Raw genomic sequence first — 23,045 nt, 5'->3', positions numbered from 1 at the left:
ATCCTCTTCCACTGGTGAGTTGTTAGATTTTTGCTCTTGTGGAGATGTTTTCCTAGGTGGTGTCTAATAAAAGAAAAGGATTAGAGATGAGTGAGGACTGCATAAGATTGAAGGCTTGAGGAGATACCTTGGTAGTATTAGATGCTAAAGTAGAGAGGTTCTCATCTTTTGTCGTCTGGGATCTGCCAGGGACATCAGTTGCTTCAATTGTAATCGGCTCCTTAGGAGGATTAGCCGATGAGAGATTAACAAATGCTGATTTAAGTGCCTAGGATAGCAGTTTAGCACCCATAGCAGATTGAGATGCAATCATCGATGACTGCGAGAAAGGAATTGAATTAGAAGTTGAATGTCATCTTAAGAGGGAAGATAAGTTAATTTACTTGAGCAATTGATGATTTTGTTCTACAAAGTCTCTTTCTAGTGGTGGTTTTCTGAGTTACACCTTCAGTTGCCTTATGTTTTGAAGACTGATATGTCAGGATTGCTAGGGCAGCTAGGGTTTTCATCAATTTTTTTAGAGTGGGTGTAGTTGATCCCATTCTTGAGGTTGGATATGGTGGATAATATTCTTTGGGATGCCCTTTCCTATCCACACTTGGGGGATCAAATTCGGTATCCTGCAAAAAATTTGTTAGATGAACTAATAGGAGAACTTGATAATCCTTCTAAAAGAACAGTGGTGAGTTACCTCACTATCAAAAGCTAAGTCATTGTCCAGGGCTAAATAGTTAGGATGAATTGAGTTGCAGAAGAGGTGAGAGTGACATTCTTGCCACCAGGAGTCAAAACAGGTTTGAAGAGAAGGTGGCTCTTGTCCATTCATGGAGACAAAGAGAAGAAAGATTTGACCGCAATTGAAAGACTCTAGAAGCTTCTATTATTTCACTGATACCTTCTTTTGGCTTCAGAGTATTCCTAAAGAATAGATGAGGGGGTAGTAGACCAAGGCTGAATTGACTGGCCATAAATGAGGGGATATAGAATTCATAAGTTGAAAGATTATCTAGGAGACAAGCACCAGTAGCCACTTTGCCATGACCATAGCGAAATTCAGCAGGTAGCACGCATGGTTTGATGATGCAACTAAAAATTGCAACAGCTATTTCATCTGAACAACCTGATTCAAACCGGAATTTAACTACAGAACTAGCTCATTATCTTCATCTTCATCATAAGGTAGCCAAGTCAAAATGTTTGCATCAAACCCTCTATAAAATTTCTTGAAAAGGTGCCCTACATCAACAACAATTGTTATGACTGATGCAGCTTCGCCATAATTTATACACTATCGAGTTCTTCGCCATAATCTTCAGCAAAGTTGGAAGAAGGAAAGCTCAGATTCCTAAGATTGGGTCTTACAATCTTATGCATGTATAGATTCATCCATAATTATATCAACCACCAAGGGCTACTGATGGTATGCACTGGTTCATTTTTCAGCAATTAGGTAGCTACTTGGTGCATCTGATGATAAGCAGATCCTAGCATATATTTTCTAAGGGGGATTTTATTACCAATTGCTAAACGCTCTACCAAGTATTTATGATTATAGGTTGGACCACAGGATGACCCACAAAAGATGGTTTTTTCTAGCCACAAATTCAAGAAAGCTACATGTTCTCTATCATCAATAGTCGATCCATTCCCAATATGATTCAAAATGTAACTTGCCCATTCTGTGCAGTATGATATTTTGGCTAATTTCTTGGATCCGTCACTTAAAAAATCATAAGGTTGCATTGATCTTGTTATTCTAAGGCCAGTTAACATGCAGTCGGCCAAAGTAATGGTCATTGGACCGTGACCAAATATGAAAGCATTCAAAGTGTTGGACTAAAAATAAGATGCAGAGATCAGAAGTGAATCATTTCTCTATATTCCAAACAGTGAGATTGTCAAGCATGGGTTTAAATCAGAAATTTCCCAATCTCCAGCTTTCTTTTTGGATACCTTGCAGAACCAATCTCTCCATCCTTTAGGCATTTTGGGCCAGTTTCTAAAAGGAGTTTTGGTGTTCCAGGAAGATAAATCTATTACAGATTGTTTGAAGAGAATTTGACTGATTTCTTGGTTGATGAAATCAGATGGATCAGGATTGCCCATAGATCTAAGATAATAGGCATTAGGAACAATAGCTGATGGAATCAAAATTTCATTACTCATTTCCTAGAAACCAGTTGGGATGGATTTAAGAAGAAGGGAAAATACAGAGTAGCAGTTAATGCTTAAAAGTCAGAAATCTAAAGGCATACCTCAGAAATATGATTTTTGGTTGCCATTGCAGCCGAAATAGATCTAAATCTGAGGAAGGTTGTAGAAAGGTGGCTTGAACAATAGTTTGGCAAAGCAGAAGATCAGCTAGGGTTAAGGCTTTGGTGGTGGCGGTTTTGACTGTTGGAGCTTGCTCAAGAGAAAAGGGGAAAGTAAGCAGGCCGAGCAAGTTGGAATGATACTATTAGGATATTATATAGAATTTGGCCCAAGAAATCAGGAGTCATGCGTATATTTTAGAATGAGCAGTTGCAACACGGTGAGCAGATAAATAGAAATTTTAGAATAAAATTATTTTTATCCCAAAATTGGAGGGCATGTGTTTACACCAAAATTTGGGAAGAAAAACTCATGAATTCGAAGCTTTCAGGATTGTGTCATCAAGGAATTGATTAGATGTAAATCGATATCAGCTGATTTCGATGTGATGTCAGAATCAACTATTTTATAGATGACGTCAGCAGACGGCGTCGATGGGCTATGCTTGAATGGCGCGAGGAAGGTGTGTCAGACTCTACAGATAAGGAAAATTAGGGTCTAAGTTAGGAAGTTTTCTTTTATTCCAAGAATTGTAATGAGTCGTATTTGAGTAGGATTCATATTTGGGTTCTGGGTATAAATATTAGACCCTGGTTATTTTACATAAAAATGACCACTCAATCAATACTATCTTTTCAGTCTTTCGCCATTGCATTAGGAGTAGGAGTATTGTAGATCTCGATGAGTTCTTCAGCAAATAAGGCTGCATTGACTAATCGACCTCCGGCTTACTTGTGAGTACCGTTACGACTTGTATTGTGCCTGTAAAGCTGCATTAGCTGATTGATCTTTTCTGAGCCATAATATAAGTTAGTTATCGATCTATATTATAGTTTGTATGGCTGCATCAGCTGATTGATCTCTTACGAATCATAATATAGATCAAAATTATCGATCTTGTGTTGAATAACTTGTTTAATACAATATCACCAGTTATCGAATCTGTTAAGATTAGTAAGGTTTTACTTGCTGTTTTTTTGAATCACCAGTTATAGATCTTGTTATAATTAATGTTTTATTAATTATAACAAATCACCTAACTAAGATAGGGATAGATCGGCATCATATCATCTTAATTGATCATCCTTCGATCTGGTCATGCTTTAAATCTTATAATTAATGGCTTAATTCTGCTAGATCGACTGTTTTATCTCTATTCCAATCAAACATAGTATGCATCCAAAGATATGTTTCAATCTCGAATAAACTTACTAGTTAATAAGATCTAATCTAATGACACTATCATAGCTACATCGATCCGGTTGAACCTTACGGGTAAGTCTTTAGATTAGAAATTATTGATTAGTGATCTTGTTCATGATCAAGATATGTACTATGTTTGTTTACTATGACTACATCGGCTATTTCAGCCGATTTGCCTATACTCTCAAGCATATAGCATGTTTTCATGAATCTGTCGACATATAGATGGTTTTATAGATTCTTTGGCTTTAGTTTGTTATTATTATCACAGCTGCATCGATCCGATCGAACCTCATTGTTGATGATAATGGATTAGATTCAAACTGTTTGTAGATTCATTTATATTAGACAGTTGATTTGTTCGCGTGTTATACTCTTTTCATCAAACTTATCGGCTCGACGCTTTATGTCAATCATGTTCCATTTTGCCGATGATGCTTTATGATGTTCCATGAGCATTAGTTATTTTGATTCATAATATTATCATTTAATATTAGCTGATAATCCTTGATTTAAATATCTTTATTTCATGGATACGTCAGATACAGACTATTTAGTCGATAGCCTTATTGAATCGGCTATCTAGCCATACATTTAGAATGGTCTGGGTCAACACCGACATGCACTACACCACAACATCGCTTCACCGTCAGACATCTGATGCTAAAAATTATATTTGGCGATGGATGATCTGACGCTAAAGATAACTCAGAGACCATCTGATGCTAAATTCTTATTTAGCGATTTAGTGTCTGTCGCTATAGGTATTCATATTTAGCGTTGAATCGTCTGTCGCTAAAGCCAAGTGTACCGTCAATCTGTCTGTCACTAAAGAAAATGGGCCCATGCTGAGCTCGCTTGCCCCAATTCATATTTTAGTTTGATTCACATGCTGCTTTATCTTTGTACTTGATAATAAAAAAATAAAAATAAATCATTATTTGAAAGTAAAGAGCGAAGCAATTTCGCATTTAGCCCATCAGTGATTCGGCCCGTCTCAGCCATCTCGGAGCATACTCGCATTTCACTGTCTGGTCGACTTTCAATGGCCTAGATACACAAAATGATGAATAAAACACAGCGCTCTCTTCTTCTCAGTCGAAACCCTACTGCCCTCTCTTTCTCTCTCACGCAGTCCCCCACGAACTCCTACTCCCCTGCTCTGGCGGTGCAGGCAAGTATGGGACGAGCCCCCCATCCCCCCTCTGGCAGCGTGAGCTTGCAGGCCATGGCCCCTCCAGTGGCACACCACTCCTGTGGTGCGTGCAGGCTAGGGATGGCTCCCTGCCTACGCATCGCCGCTCGCGACCCTAGCTCGTGCACCGCCAGGCCGACCCTCGCCGTGACCCTCTGCCCCCACCTCACCATGGGAAGAGCTGACAGCGGATGGCAAGTCGGTGGTCCATCCTCCATAGATCAGGCACCAATGGTCATAGATCTGAGTGGAGACATCGATGAGGGTTTGTTTCTTGTCCTCGCTTGTCCTTTTGTTCTTAACAAAACAGATATGTTGCGAGTATATTTGAGCTTACGTCAAACACATTTCTATTTAGAATCATGGTGCATGCATTGGTCTGTATTTTATAAATAGACCTGAGTGGGTTATAGTTGACCATGCTTGTTCTGCATATTCATATGTATCTGTGCCACTTTATGACACTCTCGGTATGTTCACAACACAAAATGACTATACTATAGTTCTCTTGTTCATTTATGATTTGTCTAGTGACAGTTTTTGTGTATTGTACATTTGTACTTTCAGGCCAAGATGCTATTCAATTCATCGTGAACCATGCAGCGGTGGAAGTAATATTCTGTGTGCCTCAAACTCTAAGTATTGTGAGCTTTAATCACTTCTCTCTTTCAACCTTCGACAATTACTAGTTCCTAAAATAAAATTTGCAAATGAAGCCTATGATGAGGCTGCATGTCAGAAGTCATCTTAGTCATAACTAGTGAGGCTGGAGCTGCTCCAGGAATTTGGGCCATTCTTTATTTGTACTTGTATAACTCTGATAACAGGTTTCTCTAGCATAAAAAACATCGTATAGTATGGGACAAGTGGCAGCCATGACAACCTTTTTGCAGGCCCATATACATGAAAGATATGGTTAATCTTATGGATACTAGGGCCTGATATTTAAAGAATAAAATTTTTGTTCTTATTTTGAAAAGCTACAGTGGTTTATTGATGCCATTTAGCTTTCAACTTCACATTATTATAGTATTATTATGTCATTCTACATTTAAAAGACGTAGACTGAACTTACGGCTATTATCTTACTCATGGTTATCTATTGATGGCAGCTGTTAAGTTTTATAGCTCAAATGCCATGTGTTCGGCTTATAGTGGTAAGTCTGGGCTGCTTACTATTGACAAACACAATGTAATATTCATGATTATTCAAGGACCTTTCCTCCTTAATTTTCCTAGTTTCTTTGTCTAGGTAGTTGGTGGAGATGATGCAAATATGCCATCAACGCTAGTTACTACTGGAGTGGAAATCATAACTTACTCCAGGCTGCTCATCCAGGTGCTCATGATGATTTTTCTCTTTTAACGTTTTCAAACACTACATAAAGGGGTAAAGGCTACCATGGTATAAGTTGCTTCTCATAAACTGCATGATTTTACTGAAGTGGATACCCTTATTTCTCAATGTATCTGAACTTAAGGAAATTTTGATACAACTGCATGGCAGCCATTTTCATTGTCATTAATCTAGAATGGCCTATGTCAGATTTGTGGATGCACTCAACTATAAGTATCCCATGTCCTTTTGGTTCCCTGTTTTCTTCTTGTTCTTTTTCCTTGCCAATGTGCTTCAAGAGTTTGGCCCTTAGAAAGTTGGTGTGATTTCACACCTAAGCCGCACATATGTACTTATGTTATTTGTATTATGTTCCTAGATTTTATACGTGGGATGCCATGATTTCTTTACCATCCTTTGTTGAGTGGAACTTAGATCTATCTAGAATGCATACTGAATCTTCTAGTTCAGATTAACCTAAAATTTTTGTATCTGCATGCTTGTATGGCTGTAGAGGTTAGTTGTTTTTGTTTTACTTGTTTTTTAGGGGAGTTCTCATTTTATTCGTTGTATGAAAATTACACATGAGATTACAGATCAAATGTTCTCCTTGATGGTTATAGACATACATGCATTTGATGGATATAGGCATACATAGCATGCTCAAGCTGGAAATTACCTTTACTTTGCATATATATAAATGTGTATGCATTTCCATATTAAAATTTTCATTTATGGAATTTGAATATTTAAGTTGTCAATACATTGTCATTGGCGTTTTAATTTTGAATAAAGAAGGGCACATCACCTTCTGTTTTCCACTTGCTCCTATATATTGTGCGCCCTTGTTTTCTGTAATCCTTCAATTCTTTAAACTCAGGGAAAGGCCAGTCCTCAACATTTTCGTCCACCAAAACCTGAAGATGTTGCCACTATCTGTTTCACTAGTGGCACTACTGGCACGCCAAAGGTAAATCATCCATCCTTCGATTGTTCTTTGCTTCATTATTTTCTATATGTGCCTGAAGCTTGGATTATTGCAAACAACGGTATTTCTCGGTGCAAGCCATTGTGTCTTACTACGACAGACCAAATGATGCCATCTTTTTTTCCCTGAAGCTACTCTTATTCCTTAGATTCTTTCTATTTTTTAGTTCTCCTACCCTTACAACAACCTCACCATTTTGTTGCATCCTAAGGCTGCTCTCACTTTCCTTCTTCTCAAAATTCTTCTTGTTTCTTTATTGCCATGCCCTTACAACTACCTGTTGCTGCAAGGTTTTTTCCATACAGTTTTGGTTCCATCCAAGAGGTATGTTTCTATGTGTTAAAATACATGTTCAGGTTCTGATTGTGCTAATGTTACCACAATTTTGTATATTAATTTGCCTCAAAACTATGGTATGAATCCAAACTTATATGCTTTGTGAAATCCGGTTTCTTTATATACAACATATGTCTATGGCAAAGGTGCACAGCCCACCCACAACAGTACATAGGTCTATTTCTCTGCTCACTAGCTAGGCATCTACAAATACAGAGTTTTTATAGCTTTCCCCTCAGTTATATAACACTTGAAAATATGAGATATATTACCTTTGTCTAGCCTGCAACTCCAATGGAATGCAAAACAGCTTTACGTGTACACTTATATTTGTCATCGCCTTTGTCCATGCCAGCTCTGTTCTGTATTGAATACTTATATGTAGATGCCCTTGACACATTTTATATTTTGGTTCCGGTTGGTTGGATCTGTGTTCCATTTTGAGAAATAAATTGATAAGGTAAGCCCACTAAATTAGGAAGTGACATGAACCTATGTTCTTCCATTCAGTTCATCTCAGATTTTAGGCTCTAAGTTAACCTTAGATTGTACCGAAGATGGTGTACATTTCAAAATTTGGTTATTTGGTTTTATCTTGCTACACATTGGATGATTAATTCATACAATATTTTAAGTGTCATCACATTTTTCTAAAAAGGTTTCTATATTGCCAAGTGAATGCATTATTAGAAATTAACAAATATAACTTGGAAGTTCTGACTAACAATAAAGAATTTACAATCTATAGATTTAGCATGAGACATGGTACTCCCAATCAAGTTAGCCTAAGTTGTTTCATTCGGTTGTAAATGTTACATGTGTAACATTAATTTTTTAGTGTACCACATTGAACTTTACAAGATGAGCACTAATCCATGTCATATTTTCACTGTTTAGATATTGTGCAACTTTCTACTGATTTTTCGTGTTGCAACTTCCTGTCCATTAACTACCATCGCTTCGTTGGTAGCCCTTCCCTGTCACTAATCAGTCTAAGAGTTTTTCAAACATATTGAACACAACTGTATATTTCCATCCTAGCTCTCCAGCGACCACTTTCTATTGCCCTGCTCGCCTTCTTGAGCAAGATCAACAGAAACGGGGAAAACTATCGTTAGTTACATTTATTTCAGTTGAATAGTTGGGACATCAAGAATACAACAAACCCCCTCAAATGTGTACAGTTCGTTCATCATGGAATGATCTCTATATATCCCACTATCTTTTGCAATTTAATTTGTGCAGGGATGCACAAAGTATTAACGATGCAGTTCAATTTGTTCTTCAGAATTTTATATAAATGAACAGACTCTGCATCCGGATGGAGCATCAGGTATGCTGCAGGCTTGAAACCTAAGGCAAAACCTGCCTTCGCTCCTTAAAATTTTACCCTGCAATTTACCATACCACATGAATGACACAGGTAATTAGATCCATTATCTAGTTAAACCATTCATGCTAATACCTATTGTTCGTTTGGCCAACCAAGGAATTGGCTTGCCTGCCGTGATTAATTACCTTTCCTTGTTTTGCCTGGTGTTTTTTTGCCTTCAAAATCAGTTGGTGGTTTTGTAAATCTACGACTTAGATGGCGTCAGATATGATTGTAGCCAAGTGGCCTTCTAAAATAAGTTCACATGCACTTAAATCATGTGCTAATGTTAATTGTATATTACATACATATCAATTCAATGATTCATAATGTCTCTGCTTTTTTTTTGTTGGGGGGGGATTAAATCAGTGCCTATGAGAGTAAACTAAGCTATGACTGTATTTGTGCACTACCATACTATGGCAGTATGTTTAGATGATGAAAATATGATTTATAGTCCTTATGTTTTCAGTACAATATCTAACATAGATACAAGTTACATGTGTCATTGATCTGTTACCTTGGACAATAAATAGATTCAACCAAGCTCAAACTCTGAATACTGCAAATTGGGTTTTATTTTCCGAGTTCACATGCATTTCCTACTTATTTCACCAAGAACTGAAGTCATTTCTATATTATTTTCCCAGTCAAGTGTTCATATAAAAAAAACAGTGCTCTCTCAGTCAATGGACAGTTCGTCTAACTATGCTACCTTACTATGTTCAATGTAAATTATATATCTATCCATCTATGTTGGAGGACAAGCAAGATGAGGCTCAGACAGTTTGAACAAGTAATTGGATGTACATCTGTAATGCAATGTCTGTTATATCCATTTAGAATTTAATTTTAATTTTTTTGTGAATTTAAGGATCAGTTTTTTTTGACTTTGATAATGTAGATTCAGAATCTAGAGACAAGTGATTTTAAGGACAAGTGCTATGTTTTGTTGTTGTTGTTTTTTGCTACACATACAACCTGCTGTATTGATCGATGTAAATGGTAAAAAATTAATCTCCACACAAACTAATGTATCTACTTGAGTATATATGCCATGCTCAATACGCAAACTATGTTTCCATTTTCTAAATTTGTCAATTCTTAATGCTTTACTGTGTTCTGCATCCATACTATGATTTTTCTATTTTATGCTAAATAAATGTCATGTACTTTCTTATTGTTGCAGTTGCAATCACTACTTTTAGTAGCACAAGGCACATGCTTCCACAACCAGATTGGCTTGGATGGTTTTGGAGGATGTTCTTTGTCTCTAGATGAAGTAGATGTGGTGAGCTTACCTATGTGAGCTATTGTAAACTTTTGGTCAAATTTGTGAAAATGCATCAATCTTTATTGAAATTGAATTCTAGTTGTGTATTTGCTGAATGAACTTTTGAAGCTCAGTGTAACATTTGTAATAATTGTTGACCAATCAATTTTTATTTTTTTAACCATTTAAAACTAACTGTTGGACCATCTGTCGCTAAAACTATATGTAGCATCAAATGATCTGTCGCTAAAGAGTAGTAGCGGGTTGTTTGTCAGCTAAAGAGTAGCAGCAGGTTACCTGTCCGCTATAAAAATTCAGGGCAATAGGCTATCTGTCGCTAAAAGTACTGTTTGACGCTAAAGATTTTTAGCAACAGGTCATACAGCGTCTGCAGAAGTCTGTCGCTATAACTTTTTAGCGTCAGATTGTTTATCGTTGAAGCCGCTTTTAACGTCAGACCGTCCATCGCTAATCTTGGTGTTGTGGTGTAGTGATGTTCCACCTTAAATTACTAATAAGATTTTTCTCTCCTTGTTAATTGCAGGTCAAATTGACTGACACGTCGTTGGGTTTTTAGAATCGGCTGGTTCTGTGTTGAAGCCAAGTAGATCTCTGGTCTCGTTCCACTCAGATCATCTGGCTTATTGTGTGTTGATCACATCGCCATATTTTTGTGTCAACAGTTCATAAGAGTATTAATCAGACTATTTTGTTCCCTTGAAAAGAGATCACTAGCTATGATATATTTTACATTGTTACTTAGTCGACTCTAGAACTCATGTACATAAATAATCACCTGCTAATAATAACATTGTTTTTCCTGTTTATTAAAAGTGAAAATAGCTAATAAGGGTTAGAAAGCAGGCTATGAATTAATATTTGCAGTCTAACCATGAGAGTGTACCATAGATCGAGTCTGCTTGAACGGTAACCTGGATATGAATGTATGCACGTAATTAAGATATAAAGCACTATGCATGCACATCCTTATGTTTCTAATCAAAGATATGAGAGCTTAATTATTTCACTTAACTCAAAACAGTTGCAAGCCAGAGGACTTTATATTTTTGTGCACATCATATACCAAATTGACAAGATCTTGCTAGTCGATGTATATCTCACACGCATGCATGTGTGTGTCGCAACTAACCATTGTTAATTGTCTACTAGCAATACGTAAGGCAATCACTATATATGCTGGTTTTCTTTCAGTGGTTAGATAAAAGAGTTACTAATATTCCATTACGTACTCTCTACAGTGGTTAGATGGAGTACGCTAAGGAAAACACAGCCAAGGTCAAATCAAAGCTGCTGCCTGCTGCTATATATATTATTTTCACATACAACATTTCGATCTGACAAGCTAGCTAGGCATGGGAGAATCGTAATTATCAGCCTTACATGATCTAAGGGACGGCCCTGCATTAAGGCCTAATAATGAGTGACACTGAGCAATGGCAGAGCCTGCTCATGCTGTCATGCATGGAGCATGGTAAAGCACACAGGAAAGCTCTCAGGACTGGAGTCATGGTCTCTACCCATCACTACGTACGTACTGCCGCTAGTAGTACCTATATACTCCTACTACTGTACTCCCTATAGTACGTGTACCGACGAAATGAGTATGTCAAAGTCAGACCCAGATTAACATGGTTCTTCAATTTATATACTCCCTCCGTACTAAAAAAAATAAGTCGTTTTGGACAAGGCTTGATGAAATATTGGAATATAAATCATGAATAACTTTTAAGTTGTTGAGTTTAGAAATGTGAAAACCATATGTATAGATTTGTCTTGAAAAATATTTTCACAAAAATTTACATATATCACTTTTTGATAAATATTTTTATAAAAATAAATAGTCAAAGTTATGCTTTAGAGACCGTGTCGCTGTCCAAAACGACTTCATTTTTTTTTAAGTACGGAGGGAGTATACTTAAGTACACTGTACACCATGCAGTACACTTGCATTGTGTGATGACTAGCTTGTTCTTCCCCACATGTTAATGAGTTTTTTGTATTGCCTTTTTCAATGCTACTCGCTATAGTATATGCACTGTGCAGTGTGCACTACGACGCAATGTGGGCATTGCATGATGCATCAACATGCATGATGAGATTCTTCTATCTTCCTCTCTCACTCTGACTGACGCCAAAAAGATCGAGAGGAAAAACTAGAGTCCAGCAGAGAAAAAAAAAGCTCTCTTGTATGCTTTCCAACTCGTTTCCCTTTTTTTTCTTTGTAGTCGTCTCGATCGCTTGCAGAAAGGCAGGGATGGCATACACAAATATTGGCATTACTAGCTTTCATGTTTCGTATATGCATGTCTGATGAACACTTCACCAGTGTAGATGTAGCAGAAAGAACAGAACTGCTTGCTGCAGAAGAAACAGCAGTAACAGTCTAACAGGAGCAGCAGGGAAGGTATGCATGGCACAAGAGACAAATGCGCGAACCAAGTCAAGAGGTTGAATAGTATGCTCATAGCTAGAGAAAAAGTAGAGAGATCGTAGATCGAGATGAGATGCGCAGAGAGAGAGAGGATGAGCAAGCAAGCGTTCGAAGGTAGATCACCCTGCTCTCTGTGAAGGACATGAGAAGGATTTAGGATCTGACCTCCATCCCTCCCGTAACTACCTGACCTAGAGAGAGAAACCAGAGAGAGAGAGAGAGATCTGGATAGCAGCTGAGCTGAGCTCTCGGGCGGGGGTGTTTGGTTTCTACGAAGCGCCTAAAATTTATGTCACATCGAATATTTGTATATATGTATAAAGTATTAAATATAGATTAATTATAAAACTAATTATATAACTTGCGACTAATTTACGAGACGAATCTTTTAAGCCTAATTAGTTCATTATTTGACAAAGCGGTGCTACAGTAAACACGTGCTAATGATAGATTAATTATGCTTAAAAAATCATCTTATAAATTAGCCTCCATCTATGTAATTGGTTTTGTAATTAATATATATTTAATACTCTTTATTAATATTTAAATATTCAATGTGATATAAATTTTAGGGGTGACTAAACAAACAAACACCCCTGGCTGGCTCTGGGCTCTGGCTGCTGGCTGGCGCCGAGGAGCTCCCACATTTTTAAAGGCACCTGCTTGATCCCCTCTGCTCCCTACAGCCGAGGTGCTTTGGAAGGAGAGCCCCAATTGACCTGCCCAAAACACCACAGCAAGAACAATCTACATGCATGCAGTGCGATACAACACACTTGTCGCCCCTCTCATCCTAAGAGGTATATACATGCACTCTGATCCTGAACTAGGAGCACTCCAGATATGATCATGAAGTGCGTATTAGCAATTGTTATCATATGTGGGGATCGGAGCACACAGTGTTTCCTAAGCCCGGTCATGCATGCTGACACTAGGCAATTAGCTTGAGAAATGCAAGAAATCAGTAGTAGTTCTTCTCCAGGAGGCAAAAGAAGAAGAATTCGAGCAGCTGTGCACTTAATTAAGCTTTATATATAGCTAAATTAGCAGACGAGGAAATCAAGAAAGAAAATCGAGGAGAGAAATTAACCATCAATTAATAATTTTTTTTGTTGCTGCTTTGTTCTTAATTTCCTTGTTTCCCCCTTCACACTGAAATTGCTAAAGGAAATTGAGAGAGAGATGAGCTATATACGGGTTACGAGCTAAGACTGACTTGTTGGTGTAGTGCTCCCTCCAGCTCGATCGATCCTTACTTGCACCGGCCGGCCACGTACCACCGCCGCCTTTGTTTACTTGGATTGCTGGATCTCGACGACGACGACGACCATTGGTGCCCGCCGTCAGTGCAGTGGCGCCAGAAGGCGGCCGGGAAGAAAGTAGTAGTAGTAGCTGGCTGCTGCTCTAGTGGTAGATCGTACGAGTACGACGACGAGACGACCACGACCTCTCCGGCTGCCATGCCTTCACAAGTCAAGATTCAAGGAGCACCTCGCTTTCCCGGAGGAGGAGGACGACGAGGACGGCGGCGACGGCAGGCCGTGCTGCGTGAGCGGCGCACTAGTCCTCCACCCACCGCCGCCGCCGTTTTCCTCCTCGGAGCCGGCGCAGTCGAGGTTCACCCCAAACAGCCGCACCCGCTTCGAGGCCGATGACCCCACGACGGGAGGCGGCGGTTCGGCGTGCTGCCCTGGCGTTGTCGGTAACCGTACCGGCACGGAGTCCAGCACCACCGTGGAGGGCTGGTGGTGCTGGTGCGGCCGGTAGAAGAGCAGCTGCCTGCTGCCGGCCCCGTAGGCGTCGTAGCCGACGTGGCGGCGGCGGGGGTCATAGAGCGAGGAGGGCGAGGGCGGCAGGTGGAGCACCGTCGTCGTCCTGGCGGCACCGGCACCGGCGCCGACGCTGACAGCGGCAGCAGCAGCAGCAGCTGGGTAGTGGTGGTGCGTGTGCGGCCACGGCGCGTAGGGGACGACGGAGGGGAACGGTAGGGCGGTGGTGGTACTGGTGGTGCACGGGCGGGTCGGGTCGGCGTCGCCAGTCGATGAAGAGCCTGCCCCGCGCCGTCTCGCCGACGCCGCGGCCGAAGGAGACGGTGTCCCCGGCGTCGAGGCGCTTCTCCTTGACGAAGCGGCTCCAGCCCTTGGTCATCACGTAGCTCTGGCTGCTGTTCCAGTAGGAGTAGCGGAAGCGCCAGGGCTTCCCCGTGCGGTCCTCGAAGCTGAGCACCAGGCATTTCTCGTTCGCCGCCGCGTCCAGCGGGAAGTACTTCTCCGCGTGCTGCTTCGGGATCACCAGCCGGTTCAGCTTCCCGACGTCGCTCGGCGTCACCACCTTGTCGAACATGTGCTCCTTCTCCACCGCCGGCTGCTGCTGCTGGTGATGCTCAGCCGCCCTCTCCTCGCCGCCGCCCGACCGGGCCGCGGTAGGGGGAGCGGTGAACTCCATCGATCTCCGACGACCGGCGATCGATCGAGATCGAGATCGAGCCGTCCGTCCGTCCGTCCGTCGAGGTAGGTAGGTAGAGCGTCGTAGACGCCGGCCGATCGATCGACGATGCGTCGCTCCTGCTGCTGCCTTCAAACTTCAAACTTTGACCACTAGCATACTTTTGTTTATGGCATGCTGCTGGATGGCGAACAGTGGTGGTGCAGCTGTTACTATAGTTAGTATACGACCTTGGGAATTGTTTTATATTAGCGGATGGCTTAGGATCGGAATAATTTAGAATTGGGGAATTTGCAGGGTTTGGTTCTGCTTGGTTTCTTGGATTATTGTGGCTGCTACCAGCCGCGGTCGCGCGCGGGATGAATCGATCAGGACGGAAGGGAGGAGGATACGCTGGTTTTGTGTGCTAGCGACGACCTCGAGCCTCAAATCAAGGTAGGGATCGGAGAAAGAGAAGAGGAAGAGGAGGAAGAAGAGGAGGAGGAAGAAGAAGTGGCTGGCTAACAATAGCAGGAGATGTGATGAGTGGTAGCAGTAGCAGTACTATGAAGTTTCTTGCATTGGTGGGGCAAGGGAAAAGGGTAAAGGAGATGGATATTACTTTTGGCTGGCAACCAAAGGTAATTGAATTGGCCTAGCTAGTTTAGCTACTCAGTCTCTCACACTGTAGTGTTAATTGTTGCAGGCTTGCAGCTAAGGCCCCGTTTAGTTCCGAAAATTTTTGGCTTTTGGCTACTGTAGCACTTTCGTTTTTATTTGACAAAAAATTGTTCAATTATGGACTATTTAGGCGTAAAAGATTCGTCTCACGATTTCTCGGCTAACTGTGTAATTAGTTTTTTTTCGTCTATATTTAGTACTCCATGCATGTGCCGCAAAATTTGATGTGACGGAGAATCTTGAAAATTTTTTGTTTTTGGCTTGCATCTAAACGGGGCCTAAGTATGTGTGTGTAGTATGCATCAAGTATGTATATGGATGCTTGTGACCTCTCCCTATCAGTGTGTATGTATGTAGTACTACTAGTATTGTATCCATGGGGTGTAGGCTATAGGGGAGGGTGGGCATAATACAAGTAGCCTGCTTTTTAAAGGGGTGAGATAGTGAGATGAGATGAGCTAGAGGGGGGAGGAGTGACGGGCCTATTCGCTTAAACTTATGAGCCGATTTATCAGCTAAAATCTATAGTATTATTATCTTATAATAAAATAGTTTACCCACTGAACATGGAGTGTAAATAGTAGTAGTAGGGGGATCAGATGGGGTGGGGCCCACGGATTATCTGGTTGAGCTCATGTGAGCTTGTCCTTCTCATGCCATAGGTGGAGCCTTTATGTGAGTTAGGCCATGTTTGGTTACTACAGGAAAATTTTAGTCCCTGTCCCATCGGATGTTTGGACACATGCATGAAGTATTAAATATAGAAAAAAAATAACTAATTGCACAGATTGTGGCTAATTTGCGAGACGAATTTTTTAAGCCTAATTAGTCCATGATTTGACAATGTGTGCTACAGTAAATATATGCTAATGGCGGATTAATTAGGCTTAATAAATTCGTCTCGTAAATTAGTCTCCATCTATGTAATTAGTTTTATAATTAACTCATATTTAGTTCTCCTAAATAGCATCCGAACGTCCGATGAGACATGGACTAAAATTTAGTCCATGGAATCAAACACCCCCTTAGGCAGGTGATGAGCCCCAAAATGCCAGTTGTTGCCTTCCTGCAAATCTTCAGCATGCTATTCATTGGTATCTCAGGTATAGTAATTCTCCTATACACAACATGCATATACTCTCTATCTTGGCATGGTTATTTGAAGTGTATATACCACTTTGATTGGCACTTAAATCTTCTGGTTTTTATTTTATTTTTATATAAATAAGGATACATGCGCTATTCTACACCGAAAATTATTCTACACCAAACTGTTAAACTGAACAGAATTCAGTATCGTTCAGTAGTGGCGTTTTAGTATTTTTTAGTATTTCGTGGTGCTGGGTGTAGTACTAAGTGATACTGAAGGCTGTTCAGTAGTACTCAATATTTTTTCTGCTCAGTTTTGGCTTGTGGCGTAGAATAATATTCTACACCTAGGGTGTAGAATAGCGCCGCCGTAAACAAGGATGTATAGTTTGTTTCCCAGTTTATTAATATTTAGTTTAAAAATATATGTATGCTAAGGTACTACTTCTCTGTCTAGAAAAAAATTCTAGCACCAAACCATCATAATTGTAATCATGTTTTTATTAAAAATATTAATCATACTAAATAAATATGAGTAGATTCGTCATTTGTCGTGGAATATATATTTATACTATACCCATTTGGAGTGACAAATGTCGACACTAATTTTCTATGAACTTAGTTAAGCTTAAGATATATATAGTTTGCTTAGATTAAAATTTATAATTGTATCCTTTCTAGGAAGGAGGTATTTTCTATATTTTTTTGAAAAATATTTTACATTCACAACCTATATGAGCACATCCGAGATACTAGTTGAGATCTTGAGATCCAAAGTCACCATATGCTTGAAGTGTAAGTCATCATATATTGAAGTCACACACGTCTACCACTAAAAGAATATTAGACATAAATATCATCAACAATGCTGACCCACGTACACATGCAAAACCTAATAGCTGAGTTCATCATGTACCAAGACAATTTTGCATCGCTCACTAAGCTTAGTTGCCGCCGGTTTTGTTTATGCTATTCCAGTTCCGGGTACAATATATAAACATGGTTGACACAAGTCAACCTATGTTATCACTTCAAAATTTTCTTGCGTTTTCAGGTGAAGCATGGGCACGTATATATTGTTGCTTTAATTAGCTAGGCCGCCGTTGCCAAATTAATAAATTGCACAGGCCCATTGCAGGAGGCTGATGATATATACGATGATGATGCACACATCTCATCATTGCTTAAGGGTGTGTTTGGTTCACAACTCCTAAAGTTTAGTCATCTAAACCAGCTTCTAAAATTTAGTCATCCCTTGTTTGGTATGGTGGACTAAAATAGATCTTTTAGTCCATTTTAGTCAGGGTGTTTGTCTCCAAAGTGACTAAAAAGTGGGCTTATTTAGTCCCATTTAGCAACACTTGGGTGACTAGATGGCTAATGCACTTTTTAGTCCTATTTAGTCATAGTGTTTGAGTAAAAATGACTAGATGGGATTAAATGGTACTAGATTTGACGCAAGGTGACCAAACACCCCCTAACTCGATCTTAGCTGCATGCCTGCGCGGGTTCTTATCACACCTGGTCAGCAAGAACACTGAGGCCTTGTTTAGATCACCTCCAAATTCTAAGTTTTTTCACTCTTTCTCCATCACATCAATTTTTAGCCGCTTGCATAGAGTATTAAATGTAGGTAAAAAATAATTAATTGCACAGTTTAGTTCGAAATCATGAGATGAATCTTTTGAGCTTAGTTGGTCCAAGATTGGACAATATTTATCAAATAAAACGAAAGTGTTACTATTCATCGGTTTGAATTTTTTTTTTAGGCCTGAACAGCTCTCGAAGCATCCCTGCACAGTTGCTGCCTCTGAAAACCGCGCATCGTCCATTCGTTTTCTCCATAAATTAATTGGATGTGAATCAGATGAACGTACTGCTGCCGCTGGTCGATCGCGAGACGCACACTGATCGATCGTACTCTGCTGCCCTGTTGCTGTTGTGTCCTAAATATAAAAAAACCAAAGTTCAGCGAATGAAAACTGAACCACGTATTGCCTACACCCAGATAGAATAGTGTGCTTGCGATGTGAATCTGAAACGACAGTTTTTTAATCAGTCTGGACTGGCCCTGAACTTATTTCAGGTTATCTGCTGGGCTTTATACTATTAGAAAATTTCGCCCATTGGCAGCTGAGCCTGCAAGGCCAGCTAGTGTTGTCACTGGGCCAGGACAAAGAACTGGGAAGAGAGATCAGGAGAGAGAGGAGAGCTCATCCGCTCAGGTCAGCGTCCTGCCGTCGACATGGCTGCTGGTCTCTGATTCGGCCCCAGGAGGGAGAAGAGACCGAGGCGCCTATTTTATGTGCACACGCATACGCATGTGGCGCATACAATAGGATGCGATGCGCGGCTACTTACCGGTAGACGGCACATGTCTGTGAAAGAGAATATCTATGGTGTGCACACATGTTGCTGGGTGTTAACTGGACAAAGGAGGCAGCAGGGGTGGTGGTAATGTGTAGACGTGTTGTATATGGCCATTTGCCCATTTGGCCAGTGGCTATATACTTGGTGGTAATGTGTAGACGTGTTGTATATGGCCATTTGCCCATTTGGCCAGTGGCTATATACTTTGTGTGTTTTATTTGAGGGAGAACTGGAGGCAGCCTACCGAGGGTTAGTTGGCCTGTTAGGGTCAAGAAAGCTCCTTTCTGTGGTCAAAGTTTGCGGTGTGATTTGGAGAAGAATCTTCTTTTTTATTTGGATCTCTAACAACTTCTGCTACTCCATCCCAATTAGAATGTAAATGCCGAGGTCTCTGTATTGTTTTATCGTAGATTACGGTTACACAATTTGTTGTCTATCTTCGATTCAATGTCTCTTTACTAGATGCAGTTTTTGTATGAAGAACATTTTATTAAAATTAAGATAATTACTACATCTTTTGATACGACTAATATAAGGTATTATTAAAAATAAATAAATAACTATAAACTATGTGTATATTCTAATTTACACACCATTGTTAAATTGAAAGTAAACATGTGGCACATGTCATCATGTAGACCAAAGTATCATGCATAGATTAGGATAAATATTTATTTTAATAATTTATGAAGCGTGAGAATGTTTCATTAATAAACCACATACCAGTGACACTAGCACACTTCAAATCATATTAATACTCCATAACAATAATTTAAAAGTTGGTACTATAAATAACCTTACACATTTTGACTGGTAATTTAATTTTAAGCACTCTATATTTTTTTATAAAATAATACTAATACACATATAATTTTTTTTGATATATCAAATTCAATATCTTAAGTTCTGTGGTGCAGGTTGTGACGCCTGTTGATACGACCATTGCAGTAAATAAGAATGTATTATATCATCTAGAATCTTATTTGAACAAAATAGAAAAGGAAAATTTTGGAATACAAGATACAATAAGCACTAGAGTTTCAAGTTAACATCTGGATAAAAAATTGCAATAGCTAAAAAAGATCAAAAATTGAAAACTAAAATATAAATTCATAATGTCACGAATATATATTACTAGTAGAGAAACGACTTTTGATCTACTTCGAAATTTGGCTTTAGTCCCGGTATTTTTCGCGTCCGAGACTAGAGAAACTTTTAGTCCCGGTTGGTAGCTCCAACCGGGACTAAAGGTCCCTATCCAATGGCTACTGCGGCAGGCTTTTGCTGCAGGGGACCTTTAGTCCCTGTTGGTCCCTTCAACCGAGAGTAAAAGTCTACGTCCGGCTGGAGGCTCCGTCCAGGACTAGAAATGGACCTTTAGTCTCGGTTGCTGTCTCCAACCGGGACTAAAGATCCCCTCCTATATACCCCTTCTTCCTCCCCGAGCCCGAGCCACTTCGAGCTCAGTGTTCTTACTTCATTGCCGGCCTCTCTTCTTCCTCATCGTCGGTAATCACAAGATTTCTTCGATTCCTCCATCGATTCTTTGGTTATAAAGTTTACCAACTTTATACTCTCATGTTTCATCAGTAGCATATCTTATTTTGTGGACTAGATATATGTGGTTTTTTATGGTGGGTTTTTTTATTTGTAAGCCATTTAAGCTCAAAATCACTTTAAAGTTTTGCATATTTGGATGAAGGAAGGTTAAAGTAGTTATTCAAAACTAGTATTCAGCTTTCATTTCTAGCATGCATAGCACACTTCATGGTTTAGAGATATAGAGAATTTTAGAGTTTTTTTAATTTTATTTGTTTATAAAATGAGAAATTTATATTATATTAAAAATGAGTATAGAGAGTAGATGGTAACTGTTTTCGGATCCTCGGCCTCTCATCGGGTTCCAAAGCGACTGAGGCCGGACCTCCCTCTCAATGCATGTGGCAAGTGTGAGGAGAAGATTGTGATGAGTACCGGGTGAGGAAGGAGTGTCCTAATAAGGGCCGTATCTTCTATAAGTGTCCGGATCACAATGTGAGTTATTTTGTCGCATTTGATGATTATGGTTAATTTATACTTATTTTCATGATGATTGTGATTAAAGTTCTAATTTTTTGTTTTAATTTCAGTGAGATGGCGTTGGATGTTTAGGTTGGTACTGGGAGGAAGAGTATGTTGAATACGTGCAAAACTCTCTTGCACAGGCGGCTACGGTGGCTGATGAGGCTGTGATCCTACAGAAAAAGCCCATAGATATTGAACAAATGCATGATCTGTCTGTTTTAGTTGGGATTGGTCGTGAAATCCTTATGCTGCTGAAGTGTATTTTAGCTTTAGTTTTTTTATTGGTAGTTGGGATTGTCTATATTGTAGCGAGACTTTCATAAATTAATACCTTGTGTGATGGCATGCGTGTCGTATAATTAACTAATTATGTTCTAGGTTTTAATATGGTATGTATGTCATGTAATGCAGATGAGACGACATTGTATGTACAATGCTGATTGCCGCTCCCAAGAGTTCATTGAGGGCGTGCATTCTTTCTTACGTGTGGCCAAGGCAAACAAACGCGATGGTTTCATGTGCTGCCCATGTGCCATATGTAAGAATTTGAAGGAATATGCTAGCTCAAGGAGTCTTCATTCACACTTGTTGAAGTCGGGTTTCATGCGAGCACTTTGACCTGCGAGCATTGTTGTTCGTAACAATCAATGATTGGCCTACTCTAAGTAATCTTTCAGGACAATCAAACAAGGGATATAATGCATGCACGCACTGTTTTGATGATATTAAAGGTATATTCTTGAAAAATATCAAAAGGCCATGTACCTTGGCTATCGTCGATTTCTTCCAATGAATCACCCCGCTAAGAAAGAAAGGCAAGCATTTTAAAGGTAAGACAGACCACCAGACCAAGCTGGCCAACCGAACTGGTGAGGATGTACTCAATATAGTCAAGGATGTGAAAGTAGTATTTGGAAAGGCACATGGTAGCGAACCTGTTCCGAACGACGCCGACGATCATGCACCCATATGGAAGAAGTCCATATTTTGGGAGCTACCTTATTGGCAAGTCCTAGAGATCCATAGTGCGATCGACGTGATGCACCTGACGAAGAATCTTTGTGTGAACCTGCTAGGCTTCATGGGTGTGTATGGGAAGCCTAAGGACACACTTGAAGCATGATAGGACCTGCGATGTTTGAAAGAATGAGACAACCTGCATCCAGAGAAGACAGATGATGGGCATTATTACTTAAGTCCTACCAGCTACACTCTTAGCAAAGAAAAGAAGAAAAGCCTGTTTGAATGCCTAGCAAGCATCAAGATACCATCTAGATTCTCCTTGAATATAAAGGGTATAATAAATATGTCAGAGAAGAAATTCCTAAACTTAAAGTTCCATGACTGCCACGTGCTCATGACGCAATTGCTTCTAGTTGCATTAAGAGGAATTCTACCTCCAAATGTATGTCTAGCCACAGTGAAGCTATGTGCATTCCTCAATACAATTTCTTAGAAGGCAATCGATCCAATAGATCTAGCTAAACTACAGAATGATGTGGTTTAATGTCTTGTCAGCTTTGAGTTGGTGTTCTCTCCTTCCTTCTTTAATATCATAACACACCTCCTAGTTCACCTGGTCAAGGAGATTAGCATTCTCGGTCCTGTGTTCCTGCACAACATGTTCCCCTTTGAGAGGTTCATGGAAGTCCTAAAGAAATATGTTCACAACCGTGCTCGGCTAGAAGGAAGCATCGCCAAGGGCTATGGAACAGAGGAGGTCATTGAGTTTTGTGTTGACTTTATTCCCAACCTTGACCCAGTTGGTGTTCCTAAATCGCGACACGAGGGGAGACTAAGTGAAAAGGGGACACTAGGGAAGAAACCATATGTTGGTACGCAGGACAATTATTTTAATAAAGCACACTACACAGTTCTGCAAAACTTCTCCTTGTGGATCCATATATCGAGACACATAAAGAGTTGCTCCGATCCGAGTTTCTAGGGAA

At 39.9% G+C, this 23,045-nt stretch overlaps 1 long non-coding RNA gene and 1 pseudogene across 1 annotated transcript; one reads left to right on the top strand and one right to left on the bottom strand.

The window, feature by feature from the left end:
• The first annotated feature begins 5,823 nt into the window (after nucleotides 1–5,823).
• LOC136534798 (uncharacterized) lies at nucleotides 5,824–7,018 on the top strand. The gene is made up of 3 exons (XR_010778819.1): nucleotides 5,824–5,868; nucleotides 5,964–6,050; nucleotides 6,928–7,018. It is a non-coding gene; the product is annotated as an uncharacterized lncRNA (long non-coding RNA).
• A 6,456-nt stretch (nucleotides 7,019–13,474) lies between these two features.
• Nucleotides 13,475–15,473, bottom strand: LOC136534802 (B3 domain-containing protein Os03g0120900-like; annotated as a pseudogene).
• Between the last annotated feature and the right edge of the window lie 7,572 nt (nucleotides 15,474–23,045).

The sequence above is a fragment of the Miscanthus floridulus genome, unplaced genomic scaffold (genome assembly GCF_019320115.1).
Source record: "Miscanthus floridulus cultivar M001 unplaced genomic scaffold, ASM1932011v1 os_2306_1_2, whole genome shotgun sequence".
NCBI lineage: Eukaryota > Viridiplantae > Streptophyta > Magnoliopsida > Poales > Poaceae > Miscanthus > Miscanthus floridulus.
This window is presented reverse-complemented; position numbering and strand designations above follow the sequence as displayed.